The sequence below is a fragment of the Puma concolor genome, chromosome D1, assembly GCF_028749965.1.
Source record: "Puma concolor isolate L17-30 chromosome D1, mPumCon1.1.hap2, whole genome shotgun sequence".
NCBI lineage: Eukaryota > Metazoa > Chordata > Mammalia > Carnivora > Felidae > Puma > Puma concolor.
This window is the reverse complement of record NC_141676.1, coordinates 88,085,220-88,106,328: the sequence shown is the minus strand read 5'-3', so window position 1 is coordinate 88,106,328 and position 21,109 is coordinate 88,085,220. Positions and strand designations below refer to the sequence as shown.

The window sequence follows — 21,109 nt, the reverse complement described above, 5'->3', positions numbered from 1 at the left end:
AATTTTTTTTCAACGTTTTTTAATTTATTTTTGGGACAGAGAGAGACAGAGCATGAACGGGGGAGGGGCAGAGAGAGAGGGAGACACAGAATCGGAAACAGGCTCCAGGCTCCGAGCCATCAGCCCAGAGACTGACGCGGGGCTCGAACTCACGGACCGCGAGATCGTGACCTGGGTGAAGTCGGACGCTTAACCAACTGCGCCACCCAGGCGCCCCCTGTATTCAGGATTTATATGATTGGTATGGCAAAGCAGATTGGAAAAAAAAACCAACAGATGATGTTCAGTTAGCAATTAAAAAAAAAAAAAAAACATTGCCCTTATTCGTGTTCCTTGTGACTTCCATTTCCTGGTCATAAAGACATGGATGTCCAAGTTGCTTAGGCTTTGTCCACACTGTGGATAAAACAAATGGGAATGAAGCAAATGTGAATGAAGCTTACAAAATAAGCTCATACTGAGCATTTAATTTAATCCAAGGCCTTGGAAAAAATACAGAGTTCCCTGATTGTCCTTACCATAGACCCCTGCACTCCTTCCATTTATCATCACTATTTCAAAACCCTGATGGCTATCTTCCTTTTCCCCTTGGTGAGGCCATACATGATAACTGAAATGTCAAGTTTCTGTGCTGTAGGCTGGAACTACATCAACTCTTTGGGTTAGTGCTGATTGTCTTATGTTGATCAGAAGCTCTGACTGACAAGAGATATCTTACGTAATAATGGGAAAACAAAATAATTAACACTTTATGTGACTCCAAGTCTCTGACCTACGTCATTGCCCTTCTTCCTGAAGAACATTGAAAAAAAAATGAAAGACATATTTACTGACAGCCAATTCCCTTAGCTTTTGAATGTTTGAGAAAATATTTCTTTTTCACTTTTGAAGGATAATTTTGCTGTATACAGTATTCTAGGTTAGTGGTTCTTTTCTTTTAACACATGAAACTTTATTTAATCTACTCTCTTCTTGATGACATGTTCTCTGAAGAGAAGTCCAATGTGGAACAGCAGGGTGGGTGGCTCAGTTGGTTAAACATCTGACTCTTGAATTTGGCTCAAGTCATGGTTTGTGAGTTTGAGCCCTGTGTGGGGCTCTGTGCTGACAGTGTGGAGCCTTCCTGGGGTTCTGTCTTCCTCTCTCTGCCCTTCTCTTGCTCTACTCTCTCTCTCTCTCTCTCTCTTTCTCTCAAAAAAAAAAAAAAAACATTTGAAGGAAAAAGAAGTCTGATGTGATTCTTATTCTTGCTCCTGTATGTGTATGGTGCTGCTCCAGCCCCACCCCCCAGCCTCTTTCAAGATTTTCTCTTTGTCTTTGATTTTCTGCAGTTTCAATATAATGTGCCAAGGTGTAGTTTTTCGGTCTTCTCTGGGCTCCCTTCTTGCTGTTCTCTGAACTTCTGGATCTGTGTTTTGGTGTCTGTAATTAATTTTGAGAAATTCTCAGTCACCATTTCAAATATTTCTCCTATTATTTTTCTTCTTCTGGTATGCCCATTATGCATATGCTACACATTTTATAACCATCTCACAGTTAGTAGATACTCTGTCTCATGGTTGTTGTTGTTGTTGGTGGTGGTGGTGGTGGTGGTGGTGGTGGTTCCTGTCTTTTTTCTCTTTTTATTTTAGTTTTGGAAATTTCAGCCAATTCATTGATTTTTCCTCTGCCATGTCCAGCCTACTGATGAGCTCATCAATGGCATTCCCCATTTCCATTGTGGTGGTTTTGGTCTCTAGCATTTCCTTTTGATTTTTTCTCAGAGTTTCCATCTCTCCACTTACATTACCCATCTATTCTTGTATATTGTCCACTTTTGCCTTCAAAGCCCTTAGAATATTAATCATACCTGTCTGAAATTCCAAGTCTAGTAATTCTAACATGTCTGCCATATATGAGTCTGGATCTAATGCTTGCTATTTCTGCAACCTGTGTTTTATGTCTTTTGTTATGTGTTGTATTTTTTTGTTGAAAACCATACAGGATGTTCAGGGTAAAAGAAACTGAGGTATTTGGCATTTTGTGTAAGGTTTTATATTTATATGACTAGGGGTTAAACAGTGTTTATTGTTTGTTGTAACTGTAGGTGTCAGAGCATATAACTTCTGCTGCACTTGTTTTTTTTTTTCTACCCAGTTGTCTTTAGGTTTCCCTAGAGATTTCTTTTTTTAAGTTTATTTATTTTTGAGGGTGAGAGAGAGAGGGAGAGAGAGAGAGGGCACATCCATGAGGAAGAGAAAGAGGGAGACAGAGAATCCCAACCAGGCTCCTCCTCAGTGACAGCATGGAGTCCATGCAGGGCTTGAACTCAAGAACTGGGAGATCATGACCTGAGCCCAAATTGAGAGTCAGATGCTTAACCGAATGAGCGACCCAGGAACTCCTCCCTAGAGACTTCTTAAAAAAGACCTGAGATGGATATATTTTTTTTTTAGTTTTACTCCCATTATTACTATACATGAACCCTTTTGATATAGAAGTAATAGGAGGGAGGAAAAACATTCTATGGTCCTATGATTAAGTTTCAGTGTTTCAGTGAGCCTGTGTACCTGAACTGTGACCTTTATAATCGCCTCTCAGTTTTACTTTATTTTTCTCCTTAAGTGAAGTAGGAAAGCTGTAGCCAACTGAGGTTGTGTATTTCCTATTCTCCAGGCCATTTAGACTCTGTTTAATTCATTTCTCTTACTATCAGAAGAGTAGAATGCTCTGGGAGTATTTCAAAAGGGCTACCTCTCCTTTCACCCTATTGGAAGTACAAGGGGATTTTTCTCTGATCATCACTGAGAGAATCCAGTAGTGCTCCTGGGGGTGATATTAACAAATGTGTGTGTGGCCATGTGGAAGACTGGAGCCCCTTGGAGTTTGTAATTCCCAAAGATGTCTGTCCAATTGCACCTCTGGTAGTTCATCGATTACAGTGTAAGCATTCCTATCCCGGTACTGTTTCCCACAAAGTTGTTTGCTTTGGGCTTCTGCTCCTGTAAGTTGTGATTCTCTGTACCTGATTCACCTGTCTGTCCCTTCAATTTGGGGGGCAGCAGTTTGCTGTGTGGCCTGAGTTCTCTGGTGGATGTAAGGAGAGTTGTTGATTTTTAGCTTGACCACATTTTTCTTATGTGATGGGAGTAATGACTTCAAAGTCACTTCCATACCAAACTGGAAACTAGAAGTTCTATTTAATCCAATAATTATCACTTAACAGATTCAGTCTGTGTAGTCCATCGGGCAGAAAAATAATCGTTTGGGTCCTTAGTGCTGAAATGATGTGAAATGGAGTATACATTAACTTATAGCTACAACTATTTGTTACAAACTGCCTTTTCAAGAAAAAAGGAAGAAAATCATATAACGGTAGGAGAAGGTGGGTCAAGAAGAGGAGTGGGTATAAAATCAATTCTGCCTATTATTCATGGGGAAAGAATAATCATCAAATTCATTATAAATCCTTATGTTTATATAGGAAAGTCTTATTTATGAGGTACCAGCAGTGTTCCACATGAATGAATTTGTCATATAACTGAGCTATCATCCTTTAAATTGAACTTAAAACATTACAATCCTTTTTGATAGAGTTCTTTTCCTAAAATATATTATTGTTCTGTCTTATTGAGCAAAGCACAGAGAATATCATTTATCTTATTTTGTTCCTTGGGTCATTATTGTAAACATCAGTCACAGAGCAACTCTGTTGTAATTCAGAGCAGCTCTCAAGGGCTCTGGAGGTGACTGGGATCATTGCACCTAAGCACACTACCTGCCTTGCTTCCCAATGCTTTACTTTACCATCCCTTTTCACGAATTACTTTAAAAGCCCCAGCCCATCTACTTAGTCTAAAATAAAATTAAATATATTTTAATTATATAAAATATGTCCATTTATCTACTAAAATCATCTCACATATTGCTTCATCATGCACACACAATAGTTGGAAAAACACTGCTCTATAGGATAGGGAGAATTGAAAATCAGCAGGGGAAACTGAATTTATGTTTGTTTAATTACTAGGCAGATTATATGTACAAAAGTGAGTTAGAGATTCTGGCCTATAGGCTAAAAAATAAATAAATGTGTAATATGTCAGCTGTATTATGGAGTACTATGGAGAAACATAAACCAAGGCAAGGGGTAACAGAGGGATGGAGGTAGGGGTAGTCATGAAACACATTGTGGTTAAGGTATTCAAGTAGAGACTTGAAGGAAGTAATAATAATTTAAAAAAAAATTGGGATATTGTGGAGTAGGGAACAAGAACTGCATGTACCAAGGCTCTGAGGCAGGAGAATGTTTGGGTCAGAAAAATAAGAGGCCAATATGCCTTGGTCAGCATGAGGGAGGAAGCAGAGAGAAGGAGATGAGAACTGAGAGCTTGTGGGAGGCTAGATAATTGAATTAGTAAGCTATTGCCATGCAAGTGCTACAGATATTACTCAGGGGCATTTAACAATAGGATTTTTTCCCTCACTTTTGGATTTCTGGATTAACTGCATTAGCTGTAGTCTGTAAATAGGGCTCAGGCCTCTTCTATGTACGTTCATCTGGGACCCAAGTTGAAGAACCAGAACCTATCCTGGGCCCCCAAATCTGTTATCCATGTAGAACAGCAGAATTCAAGAAGAAAGCCTAAGCACTCATGAACTTTGCCAGCCTGCTTACATTTTATCTGCTAACATCCCTGAAGTCAAAGCAAGTAATAGACCAAACCCAAAGTTGAGAGGCAGGAAGGTACACCCTGCTCACACTGGGAGGGGAAAAAAGCAAACGACTGTGACCAATAACTCAATCTACCACAAGTAGGGATGGGTCTGTAGACCGTTAAGAAAGTCTTTTGTTTGACTTTACTCTTTATGTAAAGGGAAGTTACTAAAGAACATTAAGCCAAGGGCTGTCTTGTTTTTACTTTTATCTTCAATAAGTAACTCTGGTAATGTGAGAAGAGGAGATGTAAGGGTCCAGTATGATGTAAGAACAGCAGGGAGACTGTTACCATGTTCCAGATGAGAGATGATCGTGGCTTTGACCATCATGTAGAAGTGGGGATGATGTGGAATAGTCATTTTATGAGTCTATTTAACAGGTAAAGGATTGGCTGGTGAATTGGATGTTGGGTGGGAGAAAAAGCTAGTGGTCAAGGACTCCAAGGCTTTTGGCTGGAGGACCTGGCTGGAGCCATGAGCAGGAAGACTGGCCAAAGAACAAGTTTGAGAGTTGTAGGTGGAGAATCAGGAGTTCTGTTTTGATTATTAAGATTTGAGATATCCATTAGGTTTTCAAGTGGAGACACCAAATAGGCAATTGCACATATGAGCCTAGGGCTCCAGAGAGAGGTCCAGGATGGAGATAGGGTTAAATTAAAGTTTGTAAGAGATTTAGACCCATATTTCTCTTGGATGTTGAAAATAATATTTCACTTAGAGTCAGACTCTGTTATGTAATCTTTTGTGGGTGGGAGTCTAAATCCTCTCATTCTCTACTGGCTTTTACCCCAAAATATAACACACCAAAGCCCTCTGATCCCTCTCTTGCTCTTTCACTGTCCCTTTCATTCTTAATTGACATTTTTGGATAGTAATTTACTCCCTCATTTCTATTCATTCTTTAATCAACTGAAATCTATATTCTGTAGTGCTATATCTATTAAAAAACTGCCCTGATCAAAGCCTTCAAACTCTGCACAAATCTAAAGTGCACTCTAGAGTGCTTATTTCATTGCTGCATTCTAATTGTTGCACCCTACCTTTCCCCTTCCTGAAACTCTACAGCTCTGGGTTCTGCAATGCTGCCTCCTCACCCTATTTTCTTTGTGCTGCTCTGGCTGCTCTGGCTTCATCCCCTATGGTCTCTTTCCTTCCTGTGTTAACCCCTTAAACACTCGTTCTGCCCATGACCCAGAGCTGTCAGACTTCTCCATGGGAAACCTCATCCATTTCCTAGACTTTCACTGATATTTATGTTGGGGGGATATCCAAATTGCTCTCTGACTCTGATCTCTTATTTGAATGAAATAAAATTATTTCCAGCTACATGTTGGATACCTCCAAATCAATGTACAATAGGTACCTAAATCTCAGCATATCCAAAAGGAAGCATTCCCTGGTGACTGGAGAAGTACAAGCAAGCCATCACTCTTCCTGTAAGCTCTAGTGACTCAGACCTTCCTATAGATATCATGTCCAACAGTCCCCATGCCAACACCCATTCACCTCTGATTGATCTGTGATGTTCCCAGAGGGGGATGTCCTCAAAACCACCCTTTCCTTTGTTTTTAGTTACTCCTCTTTGACATTTGATTCAAATAGCATGTCCTCTAAGAAGACTCCTCCAAGTTCCTAGGATACGGTGTTCCTTCTTGGTGTCTCACCAAACATCCTGTTCACATGTCTTGTCAGATGTTGACATTATGGGTGCATAACGTCACAAAGTTTGCCAAATTTCTAAATCAGACTTCTCCAGGGAAGACTGCTGTGTTCAGTATACCAAGATCAGTACTCAGCACTTTGTAGAATCTCAATAAATGTTTTTGAATTTGATAGAAATGACATTTGGATCAATGAATCCAACTAAAGATAAACAAGGCCCAGGTATAGCCACAGACACATGGTCTTCTAGACCTCATAGCTTCACCGCTGGAACTCATAATAACTTTTATCCATTCACAAGCTTTTTCTTCATGCCCACTCTACACACATGAGAGCGTGCTTGTGAGTAGGCAAAATCATTGGAAGATTAACATGAATTCTGACAACTCCTCAGAAAGAGAAAGTAGCCCAATCATCCCTAGCGAGATGATGAGTGTGTCTCATGTTATTTCCAGGCAATGCAAGGTTTTATTTTTGTCGCGCACCAAATGGACTTGGTGTCAGGCAGTCAAATGTCTGGCAATCTGCCTAGCTGAAGAGATAACATGAGTAGTGAATAGAGCATTATTGTGTGATAATGATTTCCAGCAGCTATTGAAGATAAATTCCAATGCAAAGTAGAAAGCTTTATTTCCAGGGGAGAAGATATCGATCCTGTGGCCACTGTAAACAAAATGAGAATTGCAGGTGTAGAGAGTCCTGTCCTGTCATTGCCATAATTAGTTCTGACTAACAGAGGGAACTGCCTCCTGGAGCCAAATGAAGACCCACTTGGTGAAGAGCAGTTTGATATTCCCCGGATATTGTTACTTTCTTACGGGAACATGTCATGGGAATCAGATGCAGCATGTGAACATAGGTCCCATCAGCATGTTATGGATACAGCACCTAAATGTGTAATGAAACAAAGACCTCTGGATCAACCATGATTTGTTCCATTACAGTCCCTAGTATCTTGCTTGGTTCTTTGAGAGAAAATGTCTTATATGAGTCAGAGATAGGTTAGGAGCCTAGATGACTGAATTGTTTTATAGACTTAATGGTTGGTTAAAACATTAGTCTCTTTTTCTTTATCTACAGATTGAGATTGAGGATGTGATTATTCTTCATTAGCTTTTGAAGAACTGATCATTACAGCCTTTCTAGGTCATAGACCGTTCAATCTAGGAAGGACCTTAAGGATCATCTCATTTAATCCTTTTATTTTTCAGCAAGGAAATGATGACCCAGAAATAAGTAACATTACAAAGGGCATAGTTAACTTGGCTGCTTTTTTTTTTTTTTTTTAAACATTGTCAAAATGTATAACTCTTTTTTAGCTTACTAGAATTCTGGTGATTATAGAGGAAGTTTCCTTTGGGATAGCACTAATTCATGGAGACCTTTCAAATTCTTAAGGGTCTGGAGGAATGCTAACTCTTCTTGTTTCAGAGGCTAGAATATATATATATATATATATATATATATATATATATATATATAGTGTTTATTGGTTTTTGTTTTTTTTTTTTGAGAGAGAGAGACAGAGCATGAGTAGGGGAGGGGCAGAGAGATAGGGAGACACAGGATCTGAATCAGTCTCCAGGCTCTGAGCTGTCGGCATAGAGCACAATGCAGGGCTCAAACTTATAAACCATGAGATCATGACCTGAGCCAAAGTTAGAGGTTTGACCAACTGAGCCACCCAGGTGACCCTAGATAATATACATTTATATTTCTAATATGGATAAATGCAGACTATCTGGTGCCCTTATTCTCACCCTGAGATCAGCTACCAGTAGGCAGTATGGATCTATGTTTTGAATCGTCAAGATCTCTGGAGGGTCATGAACTTCAAGGTCACTAACTTTGAGATCTATACTAAGTAGGTTTGTTCACCTTGCACATCAGTGAAGAACATTTGCAAGGTAAATGTTGATGGGGATTTGTGGTTGGAAGGTCAGCCAGTGAAAAAATTACTCAAGCAGGTATGGGGATGATGACAAATGGGTTCACATTAAATCCAGATAAAATTCAAGATGTCATTTTGGTTACCCCTCAGCAAAAACTGTACAATAACTCTGTCATGTTGCTATTCTTTTAACACCTACTTATGAATAGCAGTTAGGAGGTTGGGAGTTTAGGGACAGAGGAACCTGGAGAGACTAATAGGTTCTTTGTCTTTCCTCACAACCTCAGAGAAATGCCTGCATTGATCTCCAAATTTTGTGTCCCATAATTATTGCAAATGGATGAGGACCTTGATTAAGGCCTTTGTACATTCTTGGGATGCCTGGGTGGTTCACTTCGTTAAGTGTCCAACTTCAACTCAGGTCATGATCTCACGGTTTGTGAGTTTGAGCTCCACATTAGGTTCTGTGGTGACAGCTCAGAGCCTGGAGTCTGCTTCAGATTCTATATCTCCCTCTCTCTCTCTGCCTCTCCCTGACTCACGCTCTGTCACTTTCTCAAGAATAAATAAACAATAAAAATTAAAAAACAAACAAAAAAACAAACAAAAACTGGGGCTCCTGGGTGGCTCAGTCAGTTAAGCATCTGAGTCTTTCAGCTCACGTCATGATCTCATGGTTTGTGAGTTTGAGTCCCACATAAGGCTCTGTGCTGACAGCTCGGAGCCTGCTTGTGAATATCTCTCTCTCGCTGACTGACCCTCCCCAGTCACACTCTCTCTCTTTCTCAGTATAAATTAAAAATCTCTAAAAAAATTAAAAGAAAAACATTTGTACATTCTTACCTTGTTGATCGCAATTCCGCAGGTCTCAGCCTAGTTGTTAAATGCCTGTGTTGATCAGAAAACGTCCCTACAACTGTGGACAGATTATGTACATGTATACCCAAGCTATAAACATTCAAAAGCTAAAGGGATATTAAAATTATTAGTATATATCTGATCTTCCAGTGCCTTGGCTATACACAATTAAACTTGTTTATGCTCATAATTCTGATGTTTTCCTTCCAATGTTTGTTTTTCATTAATGAAAACTATTTTCATTCTTTTGTTGTTGTTGTTGTTAATTTGCTTTTAGAAAACAGAGAGCACTGTGGATAGAGAGATCTTTGAAATGTCTCTTTCATATATATATATATATATATATATATATATATATATATATATATTTAATGTTTATTTATTTTTGAGATACAGAGAGACAGAGCATGAATGGGGGAGGGTCAGAGAGAGAGGGAGATACAGAATCTGAAACAGGCTCCAGGCTCTGAGCTGTCAGCACAGAGCCTGACGCGGGGCTCAAAATCACGGACCGAGAGATCATGACCTGAGCCAAAGTATGATAGGTGATAGAGAGACAGGCTGAAATCTGGGAGTTAATAACTTAACCGACTGAGCCACCCAGGTGCCCCTGAAGTGTCTCTTTCTAACAGACTATCAATGAACGTGATATTTCAGCTCTCTTAAATGTTCATTTGAATATGTAAGAAGCCATATTTATGATTACACCACCGCAAAGTGAGTTCCCTCTTTTCTCTACTTGTGTAGCCCTTGTTGTCTGTACCGGTCGTTTGGCAGTTAATTATATACTGCCTTGTGGCAATATAAATTAACTTATTATGTATTTATATTATTTGTGTAAGTGGACTCAGATCCTTGAGGGAGAGAATTGAGTATTTTGCTTCTTTGTTTCCTCTTTTACACCTAGCAGAATGCTATGAGCACAGTCGGCTGTCAAACAATATTTGCTGAATAATCTACCACACGGAATTTCTTAATGCCTCCGCATAATGGTCCCAGAGAGAATGTTGCATAAAAAGAGATAATATTCTTCCCGAATATTAAAATATTTGGTGAAATGCTACAACAGTGATGTTTCAAACGTCTGCAGATTAAATGGTTGAGGGAGTATAAATTAGTTGCTGGTGTGTTTGTGCCCATATGCAGGTGGAACATTTTTGTGTGCATGTGTTGGGGGACCTGTTCCTTTCATCTCTAATTTGGGGAAATTTAATCAGTCCCTCTGATTAAGGATGGAGAGCACTGGCTGGGTAATGGATATCTTGCTATGGATGGCAGGGCAGTGATGCCTCAACTGGAAAATCATTAACTCCCAGATTTCAGCCTGTCTCTCTATCACCTATCATAAGCAGCAAATCTGCTTTATCAGCTAAGAATTCCCTTATCTCTCAGTGACTGTGGGCCATGTGCTGCTGCTTTCTGTAGATGGGAGATAGAGCTGCACCATTACCCGGAGGTGACAAGGATATAATTTACAGGCTCAATCAGTTCTAGTTACCATGTAATTACAGAGTTATTACATGGTCATTTGTTCCTGATGGACACCAGTGGTCTCTTATCGTGTTCTACTGTGGTGTGTTTCTTGTCTTATGCAACCAACGATGTTTAGTCTCATCTGCATGGAGTGCTAAATGGTATACTAGGGAGGTAGGACAGAAACGATTTGGGATAAGATGTTGATTATGCTGAGAAGCTATTTGTTCTTCTCAATTGGCCTGGTGATGATAACAGCATCCTGTGGCTTTCCTCCCCTAGGCTCCAAGTTCACATTTTATCCATAAGAGAGGATGGAGACAATATTGTACTTGGCTGCCTGGGGGAAATTGGGTGTAAGGAATATTCTAACCCATACCACCCAGTGATACGAAGGGAATATCAACCTCAAGACTATGTCACTGCCTCTTGTAATTTGAAGCTCATGGTAATGAAATGCCTATTGAAAGAAAACTTCCTTTTTATAATAAAATTAAGAGGAAGCATTTAAGTGTGTAATTTGGTATCATAGAGAAATCATGAGAAGGTTCAATAACCTGCCCAATGCCACCAAGTGACTGATATGTCTAGAACTCAAATGACAAAGCTTGGTTCCTTCCATTCTACCATATTTAAATGAATTCCTTTATTTGAAGGCAACATGCTTTTAAAATCACAAGTACTAGATATGATGTGAAGAAATTTGAATAGTACCACATATTTGTTTGAATGATTTATGATAAATTCTTTAATCCCATATGTTTATTATCTGTCAATTGATGTGTGTGATACCCCTTCATTTTCTGAGTGTGTCTAACATGTGTGGATTCCTAATTTGGGGGAAAATGGACTGAATGTGGTATTTTTGTCACCATTCAAAAGTGTGATAGCCACGTCATGATGTGGGCAGTATACTAGAGTCACCATTGTAGGGCAGGAAATATGGGTCTAGTTTCAGTTTTCCCACTAAACTGTGTGATTTAAAATCTGCTACTCTGCCTGCATAGGCTTCAGTTTCCTGCTCTGTATGATGGTCAAGTGGACCAGAGAATAGTGGAGGTCTTTTCCAGCCTTGACAGTTGCCTGTGGCTCCATGATTTAAGTTGTCTTGCAGGTGAGACTGAGAACAGTTTGGTTTGTTGGGTGCAAGGTCACAGGAAGATAATATTCAGTGTTGTTGCCAGAAAAGCTTCTCCCCACATGGGAGCCAGAAAGGTGCTAGTGTGCATGTCATATTTCAGTTGATGGAATGCTGGGAATCATTAACACTCTCTCTCACTTCTCTCTACTTAAAACACCTTACTGATTTAATTAAAATACTTTGTTTTTTCTTTTGAATGGCTTAAAAACAGCCCTAATTGTAATGTAACTGTTATGTAACTAATATGTGCAGGTAATATTGTGATTATATATAGACAGCCATATGCTACAATGCAGCCATTTTCCATGCTGTTAAACTGCTGAAGCGGATAACTCTATGTCCGTGCACAAGGTAATTGCACCAAACTAATTTGTGTTTGCAAACAGATCCCAAATTAACTATGTAAATAGGCATATATGCAAACAAAATATTATAATGTGCTTGTGTGCAGACTCAAGGGGCCGCGTGGAAGTGATTTTCTACCTGCATGAATGATGATGTCAGAGAAGAACTGGGGCTTGCCTGTGGCATGTGTTGTCTTTTTGGACCCCAGGTTTCTCTGAATTCTTGTCCAGCGTCAGTCATTCTGAGTCACTCTGTTCAAATGTGGATGACTGAAGGCAATCTGAATTTGTTTTCACTAGGGGTAAAGAGTTATTCTGATCCATCTACCTTTCTTGACCTTGCTTACTACCCTCACGCATTTCTTGGTCACTGATGCTTCCAAGATGGCTGTCTCTGGCTCAGTATTTAATATGGAGTAAATATTTTCTCCCTAAGAAGAGAGGAGAGTTGGTTGTGTGATTTGACAATTGTTATTGCCCTGAGGACTGTGTGGGCTTTTGAGTCAAACATGGCTATGGAAAGTCTGGCTTCACCTTGGACAGGTCACCTCATTTCTCTGAGTCTTGATTTTCTGAACTGTAAAAGGAGGGGATGATATTAGGACTTGCTTCATAGGGCTGTTTAAAGAAGTGAGTGAGTGAATGTGTGTGGTGTTCAACATGGGGCTGGCATGTGATCAAGGTTCATGCAGTGATTGCTGCTGCTGTTGCTAAGCTTGATGCCACAGTGTTTTATTTTGTTTGTTTGTTTATTTGTTTGTTTTTTAATCCCTGGACACTCCAGCACAACTTCCTGTGTGCTCTGTGAACAAAGTTGAGACTAAGTTCAGGCAGGTTCCCAGCATGGCATGTCAACTGCAAAGGAAGCTCATGGAATTAGTGAGAGTTCTCCAAAGAAACAGAAACAAAGGTTATACAGAGACATGTATGACAAGATTTATTCTAAGAATTGGCTCATGAAATTACAGAGGCTGAAGGATGCTATGATATGCTGTCCACAAGCTGGAGACCTAGGAAACATGGTGGTATAAATTGAGACCAAGTCTGAAGGCCTGGAAGCCAAGAGCTCTGAAGGTAGGAGAACAGGGACATCCTGGTTCAAGAAAAGAGAAAGAGAATTCAGACCTTCTTTTGCCTTTTCTGTTTGGGTACTCATTGGATTGGATGATGCCTGGCCGCAGTGGTAAGGGGGGGATGTTGTTTACTCAGCCTACCCGTTCAAGTGCTAATCTCTTCCAGAAAGTTCCTCACTGACTTACTCAGCAATGATATTTTGCTGGCACCCTTTAGCCCAGTCCAGTTGACATGTAAAATTAACCATCATACCCACTTTGACTAGGCAAGGTGGACCCTGAAAGGAAGTCAAATGTGCATATCTTTTCTGTATCCTCTGCACACCCCTCCCTCACCCCCTGTTCAGCAGCTATCCCTCCAGTGCAGAATGAGAGGGCTCGGCCACTGCAGCAGTCCACCTAGGCAGAACTTTCTGTTCTTCACTTTTCAGACTTGCTTCTTGTTTTCTCAAACCTTACCTTCTTGAGGCCCAGTTTTCAAGACTTGCCCTCTACCTGGGTGGTTGTTTTGAGCAAGGACATTCGGAGGGTACAGTACTGATGCTGGTCTCCTTGCTTCCTGCTCTAGCTGGTGCCTCTGCCGCAGATACTCTTTCCACAGAGACCCATAGGGTCCCTGCCCTCTGCTCCTTCAGGTCTTCACTCAAACTTCACCTTCTCCAGCAGGCCCGCCCAATGGCAGAGCCATCTGTCCCTACCCCCTTCACCCTGCTCCCACCTAGGTCTCCCTTCTTCTTACCCTGTTCTAGTTTTGCCTTTTCCATAGCTATCATCACCTTGTACTATTTTATGTAATTTTACTTACTTATTTCATTTGCTGCGTATTTCTCCATGCCTGCTTATAAGCTCCTTGAAAGTGGGGTCTTTGTTTTTGTTCATTAATGTTTGTCAAACTCTCAGTCTGTGCATGACCCTAGGAAGGTTCCTCCTAAGTTTTAATCACAGATTCCTGTCTGTATTCCTCTATCTGTCACCTCAGAATCCAGGTGGACTGAAGGGAGAAGGACCTGAGACTAGGGGACATAGAGCAGAGAAGCCTTACCAGAAGCTGTCAGAGGAAACAAAACTGGGGGACCAGATAGAGCTAGCAGTCTTGTGGACAGGGACTCTCAAAGGGGGCCCAAACCAAAGAGAGCAGAAGCAAGAGTCAGCCACAGGTGTGTGGGGAGTAGAGGCATAAGTCATAGGCAGGAGTCAGGAGAGCAGAGGCACACATCAAGCCAGGGGTAGGGGGAGTGGAGGACACAACAGTGACTGAAGTTGGGGTGAGAGAACATCAGCAGTAGAGACCTCATGCCCTCCAGCTGCACATATGACCCAGTGAGTCACTAGATCTTTCTGCAGCTTAGTTTTCTCATCTGTAAATGACAAAAATATTTGACAGGTTTACATTATGGTTTTTGTGTGTGTGTGTGTGAGGATCAGTTAAGGCAACCACATGAATGTAATTGCATATATACGTATATCACAATTCAAATGTTAGTGGTTTCTTATTATTTCTGTGTCTAAGTTTATCTGTATGCAAAATAGACAATTAATTAGAATGGGATTGAGTGTGAAAAAGGTTATCTCTGAAGAACTGTAAATCACTATTATAATCACTAATGGATTACTTTCATGAGCCAGCCAATATAGAGCACATAGGTGAGATAGACTACCGTAACAGGCCAGGGGAGATGAGACACTTCCAAAGATTTATCTCAAAGAATGACTAAAGAGCATTATATGCACCAAGAAGTAGGCCAATTTGGGAGACACGTTTCAATAGAATAACTTTTGGGGGCGCCTGGGTGGCTCAGTTGGTTAAGCGTCTGACTTCGGCTCAGGTCATGATCTCACAGTCCGTGAGTTCGAGCCCCGTGTTGGGCTCTGTGCTGACAGCTTAGATCCTGGAGCCTGTTTCAGATTCCGTGTCTCCCTCTCTCTCTGACCCCCCCCCCCCCGTTCATGCTCTGTCTCTCTCTGTCTCAAAAATAAACGTTAAAAAAATATTTAAAAAAATAGAAGAACTTTTGCCTTCCTTAGCATACCTGGGGACATTTCTTGTTTCATATTATCCTAAGATTAACAATACCCCTATGGCATAAAACATTGGGGCTATTGATCAAAAATGAATAATTGGTCCTGGGTTCCTAGGTCCCCTTTCTCCCTATAAACCTTTTTATATTGAGGTGGCTTGTGTATCCCCTTTCTGTCCAACGTGGACAGCCCATTAAAAAACTCTCTAGCTATCAAAATTTGAGAATGAAGTGTCTTGTGCTCTCATATTCTTCAGCCTCTTGGGGAATCTTTTCTTCTGCCAGTAGGTGATCTAATTAACCTGTTTAAGGCTTGAGAGAAGGAAACAGATTGTTATCTGTGCATGTGCTTTGACTCTAGAATCTGATGCAGACATCAACTCATCATTTGCCAGCTATATGACCATGAGCATATCACTGGAGCATCCAGCTCCTTTAATGGTATAAAGGTAATAGCCCCTCAGTTGTGGCCAAGGTTAAATTAGTTCCTACATGTGGAAGTATCTAACACAATTCCTGGCATATAGTAGGCATCCAGCAAATGTTAGTTTTGCCCTTCTATTCATAAAATGAATAAGCTGGAGCCTTCAATATCCACTATTTAAAAAGAAAAGGGTTTCATTCATTTAGATTGGAGAAGATTCATTTAACAAGTTGCAGGTATCTAGATTGGAGACTTTCTTTGTTTAGAATGCATATTTCAGCCTGCATCTATCTCTTTGTTATTTTTACTGTCTTCTTTTTTTTTTTTTTTTTTTTTTTTAATGGCATATGTGTATTAGGGCTTATTTTTAGGGAATTATTTTTTTGTTTTGTTTTGTTGATTGTTTTTTTTTTTTTTTTAACTTGCAAACCAGGCAATGGGAAAAACCAGGTGAGAATGTGGAAATGAAGGATATTCACTAGACTTAGTCTAAAGTGCTGACAGCAAAGGACTTTATTTCCTCAAATCCTCTCAAATGTATTCAGAATAACCTTAAGCATATTTAGACAGTCATACATTTTATTTTTGTCTCTGGGAATTAATGTGCTGACTTGTGGGATTATTAAGCTATAATTCCCCAAGATATATTTCTGTCACTCAGTAGGTATGAATGTGCAATCATTAGTAAACCCAGGATTTAGGATTCTTTCTCCTCCATGTTAAATGGGAGCAGAAAAAGGAACATGACTGATATTGCAAGCTGGGCAAACACCTACCACTGTTCCTGAATCATTGGAAACTTCTGAGTGATAGTGGAAGGACTGGAATTTTGAACCAGAAAACATGAAGACCAGTTCTGGCATTGCCATTTATCAGCAGTGTGACTTTCGACAACTCAGAGAACCACTTTGAGGCTTAGTTTCCTCATCTATAAAATGAGGAGAAAATTTGTCTTGTGATGATCAAGTAAGTTGGGTGTATTAGCAGATTAACAAACTTTAAAACATTATAGTTATAATAGTTGTTATTAGTTGTCTTGAATTATTACTCAGTTTTTTTTACCGTTATTACTTGTTTTTGTTTTTTGTTGTTGTTTTTTAATTTGGGAATGAGTACCAAGATTATAGCCTAATTATTATAAGAGCCTGCCTTCATCTATCGTGTTTAGTGTTATGCAGCATTTTAAATGCCGGTGAGCAGCCTGTCATTCACAATACCATCCCTCTCTTAAACTTCAAGTGGCAAGTTAACTATGCATCTGCGTGCTTTAAAACAAAAATGAAGAATGTGTTTGGTGTCAGAACTTAGAGAGGCTGCTTTCTTATTTACCAACAATGAAGAAGTGGACTTTGTTTTTTATTTATGTTTTGTATTGTATTTCATTTTATTCTATTGTATTTTTTGGACTTTGAAATTAAAAACACAATACGATTTACATTTGTATTCCCCCCAAATGAAATTCTTAGGTGTAAGTCTAGCAAAATATGTGTAATATCTTTCTGTGGCAAACTACAAAACTCTAATAAACAAAATCAAAGAACTTAAATAAATAGAGATGCATTCCATATTCATGGATAGAAAGACAATATTGACAATATGTCTATTCTTCCCAACTTGATCTATAGATTCAGTGCATTCCCAGTCAAAATCCCAGCAAGTTATTTTGTAGATATCAATAATCTAATTCTAGAGTTTACATAGAGATTTAAAAGAATAGCTAACGTAATATCAAAAGAAAAGAACAAAGTTGGAGGACTGATGCTTAAGGTGGAGACCTCAAGACTTATTATAAAGCTAGTCATAGAGACAGTGTGGTATTGACAAAAGAATGGGAAAAATGTTAAGGGTTAAAGGTTATGTTTTACTTTGATCCTAGATGTCAGATGGTATATCCCCTTTCCTTATTCTGTTGGAAAGAATCATGTCCTCTGCATTAGCTGAGGGGAACAGCCACATTCCTAATACAGATATGACCGCTGTAGCTGGGAATGTCCAAGAGAGATTTACACTTTTTGCTGGCCAGTCACTTCTCTGCAGGGGCTCCAGATGTGTTTCTTCTTCCTGAAGAGCACTCCAAACAAACAAACAAAAACTGTATCAAATCTCCAGAAGGGAGAGGGTCCACATGTTTACCTTATGTTCTCAGTACACAGGACTTTGTCTGGCATACAGGACTTTGCCCAGCATACAATTGATGCTCAAAATATTTCTAAGTATTATCCCATTGACTGAGCTTATTCCAGTAGTGGGCTTAGGTACTTATTTATTCCTCTGTTTTATGAGTAAAAGTGTGGTGAGGTCAATAATAAAGTGGAGGAGTTCTAGAGGTAGGGACTGAACTTAGGATGCTAAAACATAAAATTAAAATTTAGAAATCCTTTTAAATTACTCCATGGGCCAAGGGATAGCTGAATGGCATTTGATTTTGGCAGTGTACTGAGAACTTCTGTGTTTACTGTCATGTTCTTGCTACTGCTTATTTTTGGTTTGTGTCTTTCCAAATTCCTGCATGGCCACCAAGGATCTGGACTGTGTTTTGATATTTGACCTGATTCATTCACTTCAAACTATGTGAATTCTAGTTAGTGGGTTTGCCAAAAGCAAAAAGAACAATTCTAATCACATGTCACTTAACCAAGGACACTTTTAAAAATAAGAACCACATGCATATCAACAAATGTGGGTGGAGGATGGTTTGGGCTGGCTGTCTAGACTTCAAAAAGCTCCCTCCCTGCATCATCCTTTGCTGTAACATTATGGAAGTAAGATACTCAGGAGCATATGTCCCCCTAAATGAAACCACAGACCCTAACTCAGGCAATTTTCACAGTTGTTGATTTGGGTTCATATACGTTTCTACAATATTGGAAAGTGGTCACCCATTATGGCCCTTGGCTCTTACTTCTGGGTCAGTTCAAGCACATGATTCAATTATTCTGATAGATGGCTGGCAGAGAAAAACTAGTCACAGCATCAGATATTCAGGAAGTTCTGGACTTACTATTTTTCTGGCAGTATCATTTTGTGTGTGGGGGGAAGAAGAGAGAATTAAGATTCAAGAGTCACACAGAGAGTAAAAAATTCTGGTTTAGGGAAATACATATCACTTGGCCAATGTCACCCTCTCCTAGAACCATTCTGGTTAAAGAAGATCCAGTCTTTTCAGGATAAGTGGCAGTGTTGCCATCCTAGCAGTTTACAAAAGCAGATACTGACTCTGTGGGGTGTGTGTGTGTGTGTGTGTGTGTGTGTGTGTGTGTGTGTGAATAGTTGAAATTGGCCTCAGGCACTACCTACTATGAGGCTGTGCTATGGTTTGTGACTACCCAGTCTCTCATAATGTCAGCCCCTAACAGGGCTCAAGTGTTGCTAATTTTGCTTCTGTGACTCTTTCTTGCAAGAACATATAAGACCTTTCCATGATAAGATTTATGTTCCTGCTGCAGTATGTGGAAATTGGGGCAGACAGGACACTTTGTATTTCCTATATGGGAAATCTGAGGCCAAAAGATTTAGGGATTGTGGATCTCAGTAAGTGCGTCAGATCAAGAGAGAGGGTGCCTCTCCTGAATATTGTCACCCCATAGTATTTCCTTTATGCATCTTCTCATGGATCAATATATTTTAGTATGTCCATGTCCCTGAGGTGGCCCACAACTATGAAAGAAAATGAATAATACAGGAGAAAAGGGCTGGGCAACAAGTGAGAACAAAGGTGCCCCATGTTATCATGGGCATTTCCTTGGGTACAAGGAAAACCAGTCTCCAAAACAGGATCCTAGACAGTGCAAGTTCTTTAATGAGATTCTATTCCAGAGCAACCTGTGCTTTCCCAAGTATGCCTTCATTGAGCACTGCCTAGAGAGACAGGTCTGCAATGAGATTAAGGGAAATGACAGTTTTTATTTTGTAGTAGCAGCTCTAGAGTTTCTTATCAGGTTGTTTGTTGCATTTTGTTTTGTGGTAGATACACCATTCCTGTGATGAGCAATTATACATCTCTTTGTATTCATTAAAGTGTTAAGCAGTGGCAGCTCTGCAAGGCAGTTGCTATGTAAAGGAAGTGGAATCAAAGGTGTTACTGATCCTGTTGGGAAGGGAGAGAAGTGAGGAGGCAGTCAAAGAAAGAAAGGAGAGGACACGAGTGGGCATAATATAACTTACCCTCACAAGAGTATCTGTGATTGGACTACACTCTTTAAAGATTGATTACATTTCATTTTTTGGTTTATAGTTGTATATCTAGAGATACCTCAAGTTATTATTTTGACATATTTCCTTAGCCTGGCTAGCTTATTTGGTAGAGCATGAGACTCTTTGGTATATTTCCTTGTATTTACCTTCTTTTACAAACACAATATTATGTTTCCCATATGAGGATTTATTTTTCAGACACATGATTTCAATGGCTATTTAATATTATCTTCTATTTCGCAGCCACTCTTTTCCTTAAATATAATTTAAAAAGAAATGTATGGAAAGTACATAACTCCCAAGTTGGAATTCAGCTAGATCAGGGACAGGGGCTTCCTTAAACACATTTCTTAACATGGATCAACAGTAGTGGCATTGAGGTTTTCTTTCCGGTGCTCTTCTCTTTTCCCATGATGCAGTGTGGTAGCCCCACATCTCAGTGTCCCTGGATCTCCAGCTCACTTTCTTGAAAGACTCCCAGGAATAGGTGACCACTTTTTTTCTTTCTGAGCTCTTTCTGAAGTTCCACTGTCTCTGGAAATCCATCAGTGTCGATAGAAGTGTTGTGGTTAGAAAAATTAAATGACGAGAGAATACTGCTGTCCTGGTCCCATACAGGTTATGTATAGAAATACAGTAGCTTGTATAAAGTTAAGAAACTGAAAGGAAATTTTATCTGTGCAGCTGTCTCCCCCACCAGACTATTACCATGAACTTGGATGAGCTACTCAACATATTCAAACCTCCATTTTCACAAAATGGGGATAATAATAGTGCCTACTTCATAGGATTGTTTGAGTATTAAATGAGATAAATAAGATAATGTGCATGAAGTGCTTCACAAAGAGAGGGACCTAGTGAATGCCAAAGAAATGGTTACAATTCTAACTGTTTTGTCATTATTGTTATCATTCTGAGCTTTTCCACAGCAGAGACCATATCATATTTATATTTGTCAGAGACATTCAACAAATGTTTGTTAAATTGAAGTAAGTGTTCTAAAAACTAAATAAATAAATAGGGAAAATGAAAAAAAAATCCATTACTTTATGCTAACAACATCACACTTCTACTGGCCAATGGAATAAGCATGCATCCTTACTGCTGTGAGTTATTATATTCTCTGAATGAATATAAGCCTTTCATATGACCTAATGATTAATGACTTATGCAAAGAAATTTTAATTCCATTAATAAAAAAATTAAGCAGCAAGCTCTCCTCACTTTTTTGACAGTGTCAGGCTTTCACCTGTTCTCTTGGGGACAACAGGTTTCCAGGAACATGCTGAATACAGAAAATAGATCATTCCCAGACGGTACTCCCCTGTGTTCT

The 21,109-nt window shown here is 39.6% G+C and overlaps 1 protein-coding gene across 6 annotated transcripts in view; it reads left to right on the top strand.

Annotated features, from left to right (window-relative positions):
* The window catches only part of NTM (neurotrimin), a 949,272-nt gene that overhangs the window by 662,491 nt on the left and 265,672 nt on the right, over positions 1–21,109 (top strand). The window lies entirely within an intron of this gene.